Below are 17265 nucleotides of genomic sequence, written 5' to 3'. Positions count from 1 at the left end.
TGCGGCCCCGGCCCCCCTCCACGAGGCGCCGGGCCTTCATGAGGGTCCTGGACCTCAAGTCTTCCCAGCGCTTCTTGACCTTCTGGATGGTGCGGGTTGCCACCCCCCCCGTGTTGATGGCAACCACACAGTCGGCCCAGATCCTCTCCCGTCCTTCCTTGTTGGCGCGGGACGATCCGAAGAGGGCATCATACTGCCCCAGGACTTGCTCCACCAGGACACCAACTTCGGTGGCAGTGAAGCTGGTGCCCCTCTGCCCCTCTGGCCGGGGGTTGCCACTGGTGCCAGATGTTGATGTGCCCGACATGGCAACCCCAGGGGCAGGAGTGGGTGGGCAACTGGGTCCTGGGGCTGGGCTGTGGAGCGATGTTATCCGACGCGGGAGTCTTCTGTTCCAGCAGGGGTGGACACAGCAACTGGACACCTGCAGATGGCTGATGTGCAGGCACCAAATGGCAGGGCACGGTGGCAGCAGGCAGGCAGGCAGGCAGCAGCAGATGGCACGTGGGAGGCTGCTCGGGGCACTGGGGGGCAGCAATTTGGCCTTCTGGGCAGGAGCGTGGTCTTCCGTGTGTTTTCGCGTGGCCAGCTTGATACGGAGTGGTTTGGCACGTGAAAATCCTGCACGTCAGCGTGAAAATCGAGGAAAGGCCCTTAGCGCATAAGCGCGTCAGCACGCGTGCGCGATTTCATTGGACCAAAGGCCCTTACAGCGTAAGCGCGTCTGTGACGTTTTGCGCACGGGCGTTGCCCTAGCAGGGCTTGGTGATCCCGCGTGCCTTTATGTTCTGTACGTGCTTTTCGTGCGGTGCATGTGTTTTCCATCCGTTGGGGTTCACACGCTATTACTTCACAGCGGGTGTTGGCTACGCGTTCTTCTACACGCAAGGCAGACGGTGAGTGGTACCCCGCTCCCCCAGGCCCGATCGCGTGAGAAAGTTCACGCGAACCCCTGTAATACACGTAGCCCGCTCCCCCAGGCCCGATCGCGTGAGAAAGTTCACGCGAACCCCTGTAATACACGTAGCCCGCTCCCCCAGGCCCGATCGCGTGAGAAAGTTCACGCGAACCCCTGAAATACACGTAGCACGCTCCCCCAGGCCCGATCGCGTGAGAAAGTTCACGCGAACCCCTGTAATACACGTAGCCCGCTCCCCCAGGCCCGATCGCGTGAGAAAGTTCACGCGAACCCCTGTAATACACGTAGCCCGCTCCCCCAGGCCCGATCGCGTGAGAAAGTTCACTCGAACCCCTGAAATACACGTAGCCCGCTCCCCCAGGCCCGATCGCGTGATAAAGTTCACGCGAACCCCTGTAATACACGTAGCCCGCTCCCCCAGGCCCGATCGCGTGAGAAAGTTCACGCGAACCCCTGTAATACACATAGCCCGCTCCCCCAGGCCCGATAGCGTGAGAAAGTTCACGCGAACCCCTGTAATACAAGTTCACGCGAACCCCTGAAATACACGTACCCTGCTGAAATCGCGTGTGAGACTTCCCGCGCACCCCGGTATACACGCAAACGTATTTTTTGTCAGCGGGTGTCCGTGTTTGTGGGTACCCCTTTGCACGTCATTTGTCCTGGAGGGCCACAGTATAGGACATTCATCATGGCAGTATATAGGTGCTATTTGTTGGCGCACCTTTTGGCGCACATTTCTTACAGCCGCAGAGACGCTACCGCCTGCTTTCTTGTGGCGGTTGTGTTTGTGCCTGTGCGCTGGTTTGAGCGTGCGCATTTTTCCCCTATTCTATTCCATGAATACGTGTTGTAGGCGAGCGTGTGGGCGTTCTGCGCACTTGTGCCCTGTACTTCCCCCGTGACGCCCACGTTTTGGCAAGTTGTTCCCCATTCCGAGTGTTACGCCCGTGTTCCGCCCACTTTTGTTGCGTGCACCGCGCTATGTGCGAATTTCGCTGTGGCCTGTGCGATTTTCGCTGTGACCTGGCGCACGCTGTTAGATGGCCTGTGCGCCAACGTGCGCCGCGCACTTTTTTATCGCACATCCGCTGGTTTTCTCGCGCACGGACTTCCATGAATCGATGTGCGCTGCTTTTCGTGCGATTTTCGCACTTGCACTGCGATTTTCGCTATTCCACTGCGATTCGCACGTTTTTGGGAAGTTTCACAATCTTTCACCGTGGCCGAAAAGAATTCCGGACTGCGTTTGCACAATACCTTTAAAGTGAAGAAGAGCTGTAGCTGAGGCAGTTGTTTCTGGCAGTTCAGGCAGATCTTGCTGTTCCTGAGCTTCAGTGGTGGGGACAAGAAGGAGGACGTCAGGAGGTTCCTGCACTGCCCAGGGAAGAGGCCACCAGCTTGACAAAAGTCTATTTAAAGTATGAGTGCCTTAAAGACCACAAACTGGTATCCTTCCAACTGGCTTTCCGGTTTTCCACATCACTCTGCAGAAAATTCGACCAGGAGGGGACGGTGTCCAGGCAGCTTGCGAGTTGGTTGTTCCCACCAAACTCAAGGGAAGAAGTTAACCTTGAAGGGCTTCTCTGTCGATGGAGTTTCAGGCAATTCGGACCTGCAGCAGGGCTTCACCGGTTGTCCAGGAGGTGCAGCCGTAAGTGTCTTTCTCTGCAGAACCACAGGGCATGATATACTGGATAGTTCTATTGGAGGAATGTAGTGCCGTGTGTGGAGGCGTGCAGGTGTGGAAGCAAGCATGCAATGCAGTGCTCTTTACAAGACATTCCCTGATGAGTCATTGCATGAGAGCGAACACGAGGTGGGCAGGTGTTCAGTGGCGGAGCCAGTGGGATTCCCAGGGGGGAACAACGTGCTGTGATTTTACGGGCTTCCTGTGAAAAGTGTTTTCTGTTAACACAACAAGAACCCGTTTTGTGTATCCAGTGCTTGCAGCTGTTGCTTTGTGTCACTGTATATGATAGTTTTTACTATTATTCTCTAATCAAGTGTTCTCATGTTTATAATAGTCAGCCAGAAGGAATGCTGAGTTGCCAAGGCATATTTCAAACCATGTGACCTACAGATAAGGGCAGCAGGTGCATTTGCCCGCTGTTAGTACCTAGGAATAGTCTCTGTAGGGAATGCACACTGTAACTTGGCATGCAGGGTACATACATGGCATGCTTCTTCTCTACTATACAACACAGGGGAAACTCAGCAACAGCATCAATAAATACAGAGCCATAGTGGTGATGTTGAGTATGTGGAGTGAGGCAAAAAGATAGCAATAAACACATAGTAATAATGCTGAGGTTGTGAGGTTATGTTATGTGTGGTAGCACAGTGGGTTAAGGCAAACGGATATAAATAAATACATAGTAATAATGCTGAGGTGGTGAAGTTATGTGTGGTAGCACAGTGGGTTAAGGCAAACGGATATAAATAAACACATAGTAATAATGCTGAGGTTGTGAGGTTATGTGTGGTAGCACAGTGGGTTAAGGCAAACGGATATAAATAAACACATAGTAATAATGCTGAGGTGGTGAAGTTATGTGCGGTAGCACAGTGGGTTAAGGCAAACGGATATAAATAAACACATAGTAATAATGCTGAGGTTGTGAGGTTATGTGCGGCAGCACAGTGGGTTAAGGCAAACGGATATAAATAAACACATAGTAATAATGCTGAGGTTAAGGTGTAGGTGGCAAAAAATATCTGTGCACCCTGCATGTCACAGGTTGGAGCAGGTGGCAGTTTTTTGTTATTAATTAAGCTCCATCGTGTTGCCTAGCAGTAACCCCCAGGGTCGGAGTGGAACAGACAAAGGCAAAACACAAAAAAACACAGGTTCACAAATCGCATTTTATTACTTTTAAGACAAACTGATTAGCATGTGGACACATTTGTTTAGGGATATTTGTGGATTCAAACGCATTTTACAGTCCATTGGCCCAGTGACACTGGTTAAAACAGTCAACTGCATAGCGACCCCGACACTGTGCGCTAGGTAATAAAACGGGCCCACATTGGCTCGAAATACTGGCCCACAAAGGCTTCTCTGGGCGGTCTGTCACATTGTGCCCTATTGGCCAGTCCAGGTTAGTAACGCCACTCATGTCCAGCAATACCAAGCTGCAAGGCGCTGGCAGTCAGCACTACAGGAACAAATATGTAATATAATAAACCACAAATGAATGTAAACAACATGTCTGACCAAGTTCTGACAGTCCTTCCAGCCTTGCAGGGGTGCAGGTCTGGCACTGCGGCTGATTGACAATTTGGCGAAGCATCGCAACACAATCTGACGAAAAATACCATATGCGTATTTTCCAATTGCTAACGTATTCACTGTGTTAGACAGGTGGACACTGAAGGCCCGATTCTCATGTAGGTGGCTTTCGGTACTTAAGACCTATTCTGAAGGTGGCACATTCTTTCAAATTCGGAATACATGTGGCAGTGGCTAGGATGGGTTGGAAACCAACCTAGCAACCTCCACTGTCATAAACTGGCTTTTTGGAAGCCTATTCTTGTGGCACTACTCCAGTGTAATATGTGCGCTAAACTAGTGCACATTTATGGTACCCTTTTTGTACCATTAAACTGGAGGAGTGCCACCAGTGTAAATGGAAGTGTCCATACACCCGTGTTGTATATGGACACTTTCATGTACACCATAGCAAGCAGCTTCAACGTTGCTGCAACGTTGAAGCTGCTTGCTTTGGTGTACATTAAAGTGTTCATATACAACACACGGGTGTATATGAACACTTTCATTTACAGCTTCCTGCAACGTTGAAGCTTCTTGCTTTGGTGAAAGTGTTCATATACACCGCATGAGTGTATATGAACACTTTATTTTACACCAAAGCGAGCAGCTTCAACGTTGCAGGATGCAACATTCAAGCTGCTCGCTTTAAATGAAAGTGTTCATATACACCACACAGGTGTATATGAATACTTTCCTATGCACCACAGTAAGCTGCTTCAACATCCTGCAATGTTGAAGCTGCTCACTTTGGTGTATAGGAGCGGCAGCATTTTTTGGCTTAATGCACAAAAACCCAGACTCGTTTAAAAGTGGAAAAGGTCGCTTTAATGTGACAGGCCAAAGCTTACAATCAAACGCTTAACTGGCTCCATGGCCTAACAAACTAAAGGAATATTTTAACCACCACTTAAATAAATTAAACATTTTCATTTTCCCCCAACAATTAAATAATTCAATAACCCAATTCCTCCCTAATGATCCCTTGGATCCTACCGTCTCCTTGCCCCTTTTCCAGGCGTCCCGCTTTCTCCCAGGGGCCATGCCCCTCCAGGCTCAATACCTGTTCCCCCGGGGTGACCTGCTTGTGCAAACAGCGCCACCCCATCCTTTCCCGTGTCATTCCCCCATTGTGCTTCCCTCCCCCCACATCAAAAGGGGCCATGCCCCCGGCGCCCCGACCCACTTCAACACCCTTCAAACTCCCCTCTACACCAAACTCCCCCTTCCTATGACCTGCAGGCAGCCTGACCTGCCACATCAGCAACATATATTACACACAACTTTCCCAATGCCCTGACCTGTCACACAAAACCACCAACCCTACCTTCCTAACAGACCCCAAAACTCATGAACCCGCCATGTCATCTAAAAAACCCCCTGCATCATCCCATGAACAATGGATCCCACCATATTACATACCCAGACACTACCCTAACGAAAGTGAAAAGGGTGGGAGGGCGGGACAATCATCAAGTCCTAACTGTCGCCTGCCTCCCGAACCTTCCCTGAGCCCTTAAATACCCCCCCAGGAGGCGCTCTGCCCCACGGCCACTCGCTGGCCATGTGCATCGCCAAAAAACTCCCCGGGGGGAAACGCTTCGCGTTCCCCCCGGGGCCCCCCTTTTGGCTTAATGCACAAAAACCCAGACTCGTTTAAAAGTGGAAAAGGTCGCTTTAATGTGACAGGCCAAAGCTTACAATCAAACGCTTAACTGGCTCCATGGCCTAACAAACTAAAGGAATATTTTAACCACCACTTAAATAAATTAAACATTTTCATTTTCCCCCAACAATTAAATAATTCAATAACCCAATTCCTCCCTAATGATCCCTTGGATCCTACCGTCTCCTTGCCCCTTTTCCAGGCGTCCCGCTTTCTCCCAGGGGCCATGCCCCTCCAGGCTCAATACCTGTTCCCCCGGGGTGACCTGCTTGTGCAAACAGCGCCACCCCATCCTTTCCCGTGTCATTCCCCCATTGTGCTTCCCTCCCCCCACATCAAAAGGGGCCATGCCCCCGGCACCAGAAAAACCCTCCCCCGAGGAGTTCTTTCTGCCCCACCCCCCCCAAACTTTTCTACCTCAAACTTTTTACCCAGTCTCCCAGCCCAGAAACTAAGAAGAGCCACCCGTATTCCTCACCAGGTCATTCTCCCCTGCATGCAGAATCACCACCTCTGTAACCCCAAGCGTTCCCTCATCCCTGCCCATATAGGAAGCAGCTGATCCCCCCGCAGGCCCCCCAACCCGTGCCGTCTCACCCCCACTTCCTTGTAACTGCACCCCTGTTACCTTCCAAACCCCTTTTCCCCACTTCCTTCCCAACCCACTTAACAATTCAATGGCCAACAAATCAAAACTTGCGCCAACTCCCCTTCCTTTCGCGCAGCATCTGAAAAAGAAAATACAAAATCACTGACAAGTCAAAAATATTTCAACAACCCCATTATCAAACTCCCTGCCGTACCCCTTATATTTCCCAGACCTCCAACGTCCCAATCTTTTCACCTTGTCTTCTGAAAAACCCAGCCCGGTACCCAAAGATGCTGCGCCCATCCTAAAGTAATGAGTCCCGAAATCCTCTTCCTTTTCTCCCACTGCCACCAACTCCTTCCGCGATACCCCTAGCACCTGGAACTGGGCATAAGACCTTGCTCCCACGACCCAGCCGAAACCACGAGCCCCTTCCCTTCTTATCCGTCTTAGACCTTTTAATCTTGATGTCTAAACCTTCTTCTGTAATTTGAACATCTTCCCACTACAGTCCCACTACCCCCCCTTTTCCCCCGACCAACTCAAAAACCCTGAAAGCCCCCAAACAATAACCACGTAAAAACAAGTCGCAGACAGCTCCCCTACAAGCAATAAACTATTTGTTCCACTTGTTGTGCCCAGTTTATTCCTTTACATTCCTGCATTGTCCCCCCTGCACCGGGGGCCCACGTGCACCCCCGTCCATGCAGGCCCTTTAGTTTATTCCTCCTCTTGCCATTGCACCAAGGGGCCCAAACCTGCACCCCCGTCCATGCAGTCCCTTCCATATAACTCTTCAAGCTCCTCGCATCCATTACCACCTTTTTTTTTTTTTTTTTTTTTTTTTTTTTTTTGCCTGCACCAGGAGCCCTAATGCACCCCCGTCCATGCAGGCCCCTTTTCTGCCTTACTCCTCTCCACCGCTGCACCAGGAGCCAAACCTGCGCCCCCGTCCATGCAGTTCCTTCCATATCACCATCTTCAAGCTATTTGCGTCCATTACCACCTGTTTCCCACCTGCACCAGGGGGCCTAGTGCACCCCCGTCCATGCAGGCCCCCTTTTTTCCTTTACTCCTCTCCACCGCTGCACCAGGGGCCAAACCTGCGCCCCCGTCCATGCAGACCATTACACATAAATTCCTCTTCCGGCACCTCGCTTCTCTGTTCCACTTTTTTTTTTTTTTTTTTTTTTTTTTTATTTTAGCTGCACCAGGGGCCCTAGTGCACCCCCGTCCATGCAGACCCAACTCCTCACTTCCCCCTGCTGCACCAGAGGCGCTCCCGCACCTCCGTCCATGCAGCCTGAAGCCTACTCACCTTGTCGTGCGGCAAGCGTGAGAGCTTCACCCCCGTCGTCCATGCCCTCCAAACGACAGCTACCTCCCCTTAACAATTACCACCGTTACATCCCCCCTGCGGCCCTCCCCTACCTACGCGTCTTCCTCCTCACCCTTCTCCTGCCCCCCTTTCAGTTGCACCCAACCATCTTTCATCAAACCTTGTGCCCCCCCCTCCTTTTACATTAAACTGAGCCCGACCTACCAGCACACCCCAATTTACCTGGTATGCGGTCCTTCCCCCCCACTTCCTTGCCCCGCTCCTCGCCCTGACCCACTGTCCCCTGCCTGAAAACACTCTGTAACCGGATGCCGACCCGCACACCTGCTGCACTCGTGTTTAAATTTGCACATCCACCTCGTGCAGCCTCCTTTATTGAACGCCCAACATGCAGTTGAGGGCTGTCCTCCGCCTCCTCCCCCCACCCCCTCATGGGCGGGGCGACCAAGAAAGGGCCGGTAAGGCACAGGCAGCCCACTCGCTGTGTGCAATGTCGGGGCTGGCCTCGTTGGGGCCATCCATTGCAGCCAAAGATCCATATCTATCTCCCCCCAGACCGCCTGACTGTCCTCCGCCATTCTCGCTCTAAATTCCTCATCATACCTTACCCAAGCAAAGCCCCCAAAGCTCGTGAAAGCCTTCCTTATTACATCCATGTATTTAAGCAGGGCCACGCAACGCTCCGGGAATTTTTCGCAATACACGCTGGCATAAATGATAAACGCCGACGTCCAATTCTCAATGGTCACCGGGACCCTCGGGCGTGAAGCCAGCTCTCTCTCTTCCTCCTTAGACCCCTCTTTCGCTCTCACCTCCCTATGCAGCAACTTGAAGACATCCACAAATTCACCTCCCTGTATCTTCTCCCTGGTTGCTGCCATCAGATGTGCCCCCAATGGTTTTGTTATCCCCATGTATGGCAATTTCTTCTCCTTTCCCTTTACCTCCACCTCTTTATCTTTTCCCGCCTGCACCTCGAGCCCCAATGGCTCCACCACTTTGTCCGTTTGGACCTCCACTGAGCAAATGTTCTTTCCAACCCCTTCGGCTCCAAAAGCCTGCACCCCCACTTCCTTCATCACACCTTGAAGACCACCCTGTTCATCCCCCAACCCCCTATTTGTGACCCCTCTCTGCCATGCAGATGACCATTCCCTTTCCCGCTCACCTCTTTCCACACCTGCCATCTGCGGCCTGGCCTCCACACCGGTGCTCCTCCTCTCCATTCTTAGAGGGCTCCTGCTGCGGGGACAAAACATGTCAGCACAATCGCCCAGCCAATAATTTCCTCGACCCATTTCACCCCGACCCCCTTGTACTTCCCTTTCCTTGTCCCACCTTGAACTTCTTCTCTCCTCCGCCCTTTCCATTTCCGTCCTGTAATCCTCAAGTTCCCATTGCCCCCCGTATTCCTCCCAACCAACTTCATCACCCCTTAAATACCATTGAGGATGCGGGCTCCTGCCCGAGATGATTTGCTGATCTTCCTCCGAGCCCGGGGCGTCCGCCCCGCCACCCCTCTGACGTCTTCTCGGCGGGGCTGTGGGAACCTCTGCCTGGTCCTCTTCTCTTGGGCGAGGCGTTCCGACCTCCACCCTGACGTCCTCGTTGCTAGGGGCTGTGCTGTGCCCTCTAGGCTCTCCTTGCGCTAACCGAGGAGGGGCCGTACCGAAACCCTCACCCTCCACCTGCACAGCGGGGGCTGCGCAGCGCCCTCCGCCCCCACTCCTCCTATCCGGGGGGGCCGTTCCGCGCCCCACCCTACCCTCTTCAATTGACGGGGACCTCTCCCTCCTTCTCCCACCTGCGCTCTTCTGCAGGTATTTTCCCCCTCTTCCTCTCTGCCCTGCCACTCCCACCTGCCCCCCCCCTGCCCCCACTGTTGTTCCCTCGGTCCCTACCATCTCGAGCGCTCCCCTCTACCCTAGGGCTATCATACCCTTCCTCCCTCTCTGTCTGCCCCCCTGAACTCATTAAACCCCCATCTGCCCTCCTGTCTATCTCCCTCCTCATCTTCCTGACCCTAGATTCCCAAATCTCCCCTCTCCCTGCCGTAGGGGTGCAAGCCACCACCGCCGCCAATGCACCGTCTGCCGCCGCTCTGCGCTGCGGCCGGCCCCCACCGCTCTCGTCCTCTCCCGTAACTTCCCCTACCGCACTTTCCACTTGGGCTTTAGTGGCCCTGCTAATGATTTCCAGGGCCTTCTTCAAGGCCCCGGCATCCACCAGCCCTTTCTTGCTCGCCCCCCGGCCTGTCATTGTGCACACTAAAATGTGTGTGCCCAGCAAATATCACCCCTTCAAAATTTGCCCTAAATACTCTAATGCCCCCGAGCCGGGACCTACCCGTGGACTAGCCCTTTTTGACCTGAAAAACCTCAAAACCTGAAAGGAGCTAAGCGCCCCCAAAACCCCAATCACCACACACACCTAGGTGAATCCCTGAGAGAAGTCTCCCTAATAGTGCCAATTAATAAAGGCAACACATTTTTCAACAAAACTTCCTAAACTGGATTTTAATTTTTTTTTTTTTTTTTTGCTTCCCTACTGTTAAATTGAAAATTATAAATTAGAAATATTTTTTTTTTTTTTTTTTTTATACCTACCCAACTACCACTTAGTACTTTACCCTCTCCCTCCCCACCACCTAGTCCAGAAGCAGGAGAACACAACACCTTCTTATTCTTAGCCCCCTAAATACTGCCCCAGCCCTTAACATCCCCTGCCCTGGCTCCTAACTTGCCACTGGCCCAGAACACCAAAAACCAGCAGCCCATCTACTAACAGGGCCTAGAAAACGTCCGTAGCATCCTGCCCCCTGGCGGCGTGTAAGCCACACCGCACTGGAAGGCTCACAAATATGACACGGCCCCTTTAAACCCACCGCCTTGCCCCCTCTGTCCTTTTCCTACTCGCTCACGGCTGAAACGCAGATAGCTGCGAAATCACCCGGGCCCTAGATGCCTAATATAAACAGTGCTGCCGGCTGACAGGGGGGCCTTATGTCAATAAGCGGAACGTTCCTAAAATAACGTTCGCCGGCACCTTTTAACCCTACCCCAGCCACAGAAATGCCAAACTAATGAGCTCCTGGCCCCGTTGCGCACCACCCAAACCCTCCTCCTCCCCTTGCACCAAAAGAGACGTTCCGCTCCCCTGAAGCCTACGAAGCCAAAATATAAATATAACCCACTGGGCCACACAGCGGCTCCCTAAAACGGACCTCCCACGGCACCTAACAGCTGAGGAGGTAAGGAAATGGAGGTACCTTATTTACGGTACCTCCGCTACAATCGTAACACTTTTTTTTTTTTTTTTTTTAAACTAACTACCTACCCAACCCTCACTACCGCTACTCTACTTTGCTCCTCACCTCAACAATCCAAAACCCCCTTACAGGCCCAAATCAGGGAAGGCTCGGGAGCAGGCGACAGGACAATCATCAAGTCCTAACTGTCGCCTGCCTCCCGAACCTTCCCTGAGCCCTTAAATACCCCCCCAGGAGGCGCTCTGCCCCACGGCCACTCGCTGGCCATGTGCATCGCCAAAAAACTCCCCGGGGGGAAACGCTTCGCGTTCCCCCCGGGGCCCCCCTTCCCTCGTTATTTATGGAAAATGCTGCCGAGATTCTGCAATCCGCCTGTTTCCATTAGAAACAGGCGGATTACAGCGAAAGCACTGCCGTGCTTTGCGATGACGCCCAGGCCCACTTCAGAATAGCAGTGGTGGCTGGGCGTCACGAATTGGCACAGTGAATCATGGTATTTAGCACGTTCACTGCGCCATGATGAGAATCGGGCCCTGAGTGCTCTGTTGTATGAGGTAACGGGGAAGTGACGTTGATGTCCGATGACAGGCTGTGCCAATTCTGAGGCAGGCGAGTAGCAGTAGACTCACTACACATCTCCGAGTGACTGAGTCAGTGTATGCTTTTGGTGGGGTTGTCTTCCTAAGGCCCCCCGTGCTGCATGCAGCAGGCTTCCCGCTCCCTGCACCCTTGCCCTGCCATAGTGCCAGCAATAGCACATGTCCTGTAAAACATGTGAACGAACAGGTCAGCCGCCTGCTATAAAGTGCAGAGCACAACTTAACATATTAATTACGGCCCCACGATTTTAACCTATTCTTTTTTTGTAAATTACCATTATTTTTATGCTTAGTTTTGTAATGTTATTGGTGTTCATCGTGCTATACAACAACTACATTTCAAGGAGCATTTGTCGCCATTTTGTAAAATCGGAAATATCTTCTAGCGTTTGCCTGTAGGGAGATGGTCACAGCGCTGTGCTTCTGCTTATCAAGCCAAGTTCCATGTTTACCTCCCATACACATGTGGTAGGGTTCAGGAATGTAGTATGCCTACAGTCCCACTACCAGCACTTGACACCTGATCCCGCACTTACCTTTGCACTTGCCACTTGCTGACCCATACCTTTACTTATTGTATTTCTTTTCTTTTCCGTGTAATTCACTGTCCCCCCCCCTCGCACTTTCCACCTTCCCCTTTCCCATGCACTTGCGTGATCTGAATGATACCTGGCCTAGTAGGATCGTTGTCTGTCCTCCCTGTGTTCCCCCTCTCTTGCTTCGTCGCGCAGTGAAACTTGTGCATAGACGCGTTATAAATGCCATATCATATCATAAGACACATGATGGGGGCTGAGCAGTGGTGGAAGTGTACGAAAAGAAGCAGTGGAACTATGTTCCCCTGCTGGCCTGCACCCGACCTCCACAAACCCCATCACCACAAATCATACAAACCCCTTAACAAATGTGCCTGCTGTTTATGGTAACGTGCAGTTCACTGAAGTGCAAGTTTCAACTTCATCCTACACTTTAATTTTAAAACAAAAACATTCCCATACGGTTTCTTTTTCAAATAAAAGTATAAGAATAGTACAACTTAATTTCAAAAAGTATAGGAGCACCGACCTATACCCAACCGCTCCTGCCCACTTCGACCCCTGGGGCTGGGCGGCTATAAATCAAGTGCACTGCAACAGCAGCATTTGCAGGTGTTTCCTTTTGGCAAACTCATACAGTTCCAGCATATCACATACGTTGCCATTGTTTCCCCATTAACGCACACAAATGCGTTTGCTCGAGACCCAGATACACTTCACAGCATGAGAACTTTGGAAGAAACTGGGCCCAGACGACAGAAGTTCAAAGAGTAAGAAGGAAACAGAGCTGAATGACCTAAAATAGACTTTTCATTTTGGCAGAGAAGGGATTGTGAGGTCAGGTACAAGAATATGGCCACAAACACACACTTCGGTTAAGTGGGCTAGAAGCCGGGATTTGCGACCAGTCTGCAATTCCGCAGCTTGAACACATCTCTTCCCAGATGTAATTGGGTGAAATATATTACTTGTAAAAGGTCTTTTTGAAACTTTTGTTTGCAAACATCATTCTGATTGTGGCAGGCATTGCAAAAATATAGTGATTGTGTTTTTTTAGCTGAAGCAAACTGCTGCTGTAGTTTCAGACATTTCTCACTTGGTTTCATTGTGGATATATTTGGCCACATTGTCCAAAACTAGCAATATTCTTCTATTTCAGAAACCACAGATAAGGTTATTTTGGCTGTCAAAAGAAATACAATTCAAGCAAGTCCCAAGGATGTCATGTGATGTCAGGGCAGAGATTGGCCCTGGGGCAGACAGGGCAGGTTGTGTCTCCTGCTGGATTGCATTATAGTGTGATAGAGCATATTTACCTGGGAGGTCTTGAGGCAGGGAAGTAAGCATTTCTCAGGTCTTCAAATGTTAACTAAATTAATAGGGCTAAAGTCCTAAAGCAAGGGCGGGGCACAGGGGAACTCATTACTCTATGACTAGGCGCTGAGTATACAGGGGCAGAGGGCATAGGTGCACCCGTTCTCCTTACCATGCTCATCTAAATCACTGGTTCTGTCAGGGTTTCTTTCTCCTTTCCTGCTGGGTTCAGGCTTGGTGGCGTGTTAGCATGCATCTTGTCAAATTAGCAACTTGTGCTCATTTCAGAATTGATTAAAGGACCAACTGACCTGTGTTTGGAGGAGTGGGCAGGCCAAACCTGCTTTGCAGGCGAGGGACTAGCATGGGATCCTATAACAAAATGCTGCAAAGACAACTCAGCAGGTTAGGGACTCTTGCTGAGATGTTATATGTTAAGACCTTCCTGTAAATGATATGGCTTTTTTTCTTTTCCTGCTGCAAAACTTGCTGTGAAATGTGTTGCTTCGTCCTGGGGATGGCTACAGCTCCTTCGCGTCACTCAGTGTGGGAATCTCGGCTACTTTAGTGAAAATCAGAAGCTGCCACTCATTAATATATGCACAGTAAGTAAATATTATCTTAAAATGTAAACAAAAAGCCTTTTCCATATATAGTATGCCCCCCTAGCAACAGTTCCTAGTTATACATATAGTAAGGAATTGCTATTCACTAAACCCTCTGGCCCGACGAGTGCCGTGCTCCCTGAGAAGCACTCCCCCCGCCCATCAAAACCTGGCTCCGCCACTACAGGTGTTCTAAGAAGTCGGCATGATACGCTGTTTGTTGGCTGCACTGATTATATGTGCTGCATTCAATCACGCAAAGACACTTATATATCGTGAGTCACGCCAAGAGTGATGATGTTCAATTATATATTTATTTAATCACTTATGCTTACGAGAAACCTTTGCAACAGAAATACAATATCACTACTAGAAAACACAACTAAAATCTTACAGATTACACTGGTAAAAATATTACAAACTGCACAGTTAAACTATAAAATAAGATTTTACATATTAAATATTAAATTCATGTGGCTGATTTAACAATTCATTACAATTAAAAAGAAGCCAAGAGTTAGTGGGGGGCGGGGGGTACAATGGTGATAAATCTCTGTATTGATTTATCTAATGAAGTTTCATTGCTGTTAATTATTCTTCCCCGAAACCACTCTGCATTTAAATGTATATCACTTATATATAGAAGAAGTGAAAGATGCATAAGCAATGCATTTCCAACTCTGCATACCACAAAAGACCGTGTGCATGGTCACTTTCTCCAGTGTGTTCTTAGTTGCATAAAAAAGTGAGTGATATTCTGCATTAAATTACTCCCTTTTATTGATTTCAGAGCGTGCTGTTAACATTACTGATTTTCCATTGTAATCATTAGAGCTGTGTAGTGCTGTCATCGTTTTTAAATAGCTTCCCCCGTAGGCATGTTGTGTGGTTACTTAACTTACCGTATTCCTGCTTCCTTCTCACTGTCTTGGGAGGATTGCTCAGCAGCAACGTTCTCGCCTTGGAAGCAAGACGACATGGAGCAACACAGGTTCGACCCCTGGTCTGCGCTCAGAAACCTCTGGGTATTAAGCGCATTATAAATAACCTATCATATCACTACACCCCTTCGCTATTTCGTCAAAGCCTATGAACCCTTAAGGTGCTACAAAATTAACAAGCATTTTGCATAACCTCATTCAATGTTTTCTGTTTACTTTTGCACTCCCCTCACTTCACTACAATTTTCTTTCAACATCCTGTACTGGCCAGCCTCCGAGCAAATGGACAGTCAGGCATGCCCACCTTGGGGGCAGAAAGTAACCCCGCAGTTGTCCTTCTTCCAGACAGGACCCAGCAGCTTGAAATGAAAAACAGGCTGTGGACAGGTCTGTGGTACCCTGCCCATCCTGTGTGTGTGGTTAATGTGTTTGGTAAAAGGGGAGGTGTGTGGTGTCAGCTGGAATAGCTACCTGTGCCGTGAGGACGGGTGGGTTTTCTCCTTCCCTTTTACTTATAATATATGTGACCAAGACCTAAATAAAGGAACCTGCGTGTACCTTCATATGCCACAGACTTTCATTTAGTACAATGGCGAAGAGCCATGCACACCCTGGGAGCACACTTTAACCTCGCAGTTGTGCTCCTTCAAGACAGGAACTAGCAACTTGCAATGAAAAAGAGGATATCTCCTGATAGCTGCGTGAAGACAAATGTGCATGTGTGTGTGAGTTGAGAGTGCGTGTCGGTGTGTGCGTTTGAGTGTGGCGTGTGTGATATGAGAAACAAATCGATCTTCTACAAAGGTCTAGGATATTGTCAAATCTATTGTTAACTAGACCTTCCCTAAAGATTCCATGCATCTAAATGTGCTTTTCAGGGAGTTTGACAGAGGCCATTTACGGTAAATAAACTAGTGATAGATAAGTATTAAGTTATTTTATTGTGGTCCAGGTTCATTACATGATGTGTGTAAATCTTTATTAAGATGTGTTTCTTTTATTATGAGCCCCTTCTTGCCATATGAGATGGGTGGAGGAACTGTAGCGTCACTATATGATACCAAAACACTGCACCAGCTGTGCAGCCAGAGGGCATTGGGAATGTTAAAGAACCGAGGAGGGCACAACCTGTAATCCGTCTCCTGTTCAAAGAGGCAGGTAGTGCCACATTTAGGCTGTGTTGGCATATGTTGGCAGGGCCTATACATGTGGAGTATAGCTTCACATATGGTGACTATATTGGGCATATGATGACAACATTGAGACATCTTTTGCGCTTTTGATGCCGCCTTTGCAATACGACGACAGCTTCTAGGATACTACATGTTACATGTGATGACCGTGCCAGGAATATATGTGCCTTTGATGTTATGTGGCATATGACGTCAGCATCTACAAGTGCGGGTGCTATACCTTACATACAGAAACAGCATATGGTGCCTATGCTGAGCAATCAGAGGCTGCCCGTGCCAAATAGCGGCACCACCTGCACATGTGAGGGCATATCTTATGATAGTGATCACATCCCCAATTATTACTGCACTTGCCAAGTATTGCCAACACTTATGCAACTCCCGGCATAATGTACAGTATGGCAGTGCTGCAGCTTGCAGAGACAGCTCAGAGACAGCTCACATGGAGATGCCTAGGAAATGAAGTAGGCAAACTCATTTGCCGCACAATAAACCACTGATACAATACAATAAAAATAAAATAAATGGTGCTACGTTGCCTTAAGATGGCTGTTAAACGGTGTGAGTACTTGGGCATAAGTTATAAGCATGTGACAAATACCAATCGGGTGCAGGGCCGGTTTTACAACAGATTGCACCCCAGGCGGGAAGCATCGATGGCGCCCTCCCACCCCCGACCTGTGATCTCATGCATGTGTCATGGGCTGAGCAGCGGGAGTGGGGGCTATGAGTTAACAAAATTGTCAATGCTGGCATCTGCTGAATTTCATGAACCTCAGAAAACAGCAATAAGAGGGTCAAACCCAAACAGGCCTGATTATGTTAGTCTGCTTTTGCTCTTAATTTTTAGTAACAATGACCAGTTTGCTGCTGTGACTCAGGTCAGAGAATCGACAATTTCAGATCTACACTAATGTCTTTTTTTTTTAAATTTCTTTTATTGATTTTATGCAAACAAAACAACAAAAACCAAACAACAGCATAATCATAATAGTTCAATTACACATCAAGTTATCGTAATCACT

This window comes from Ambystoma mexicanum, chromosome 1p (genome assembly GCF_040938575.1).
Source record: "Ambystoma mexicanum isolate Mex_15411 chromosome 1p, UKY_AmexF1_1, whole genome shotgun sequence".
NCBI lineage: Eukaryota > Metazoa > Chordata > Amphibia > Caudata > Ambystomatidae > Ambystoma > Ambystoma mexicanum.
This window is presented reverse-complemented; position numbering follows the sequence as displayed.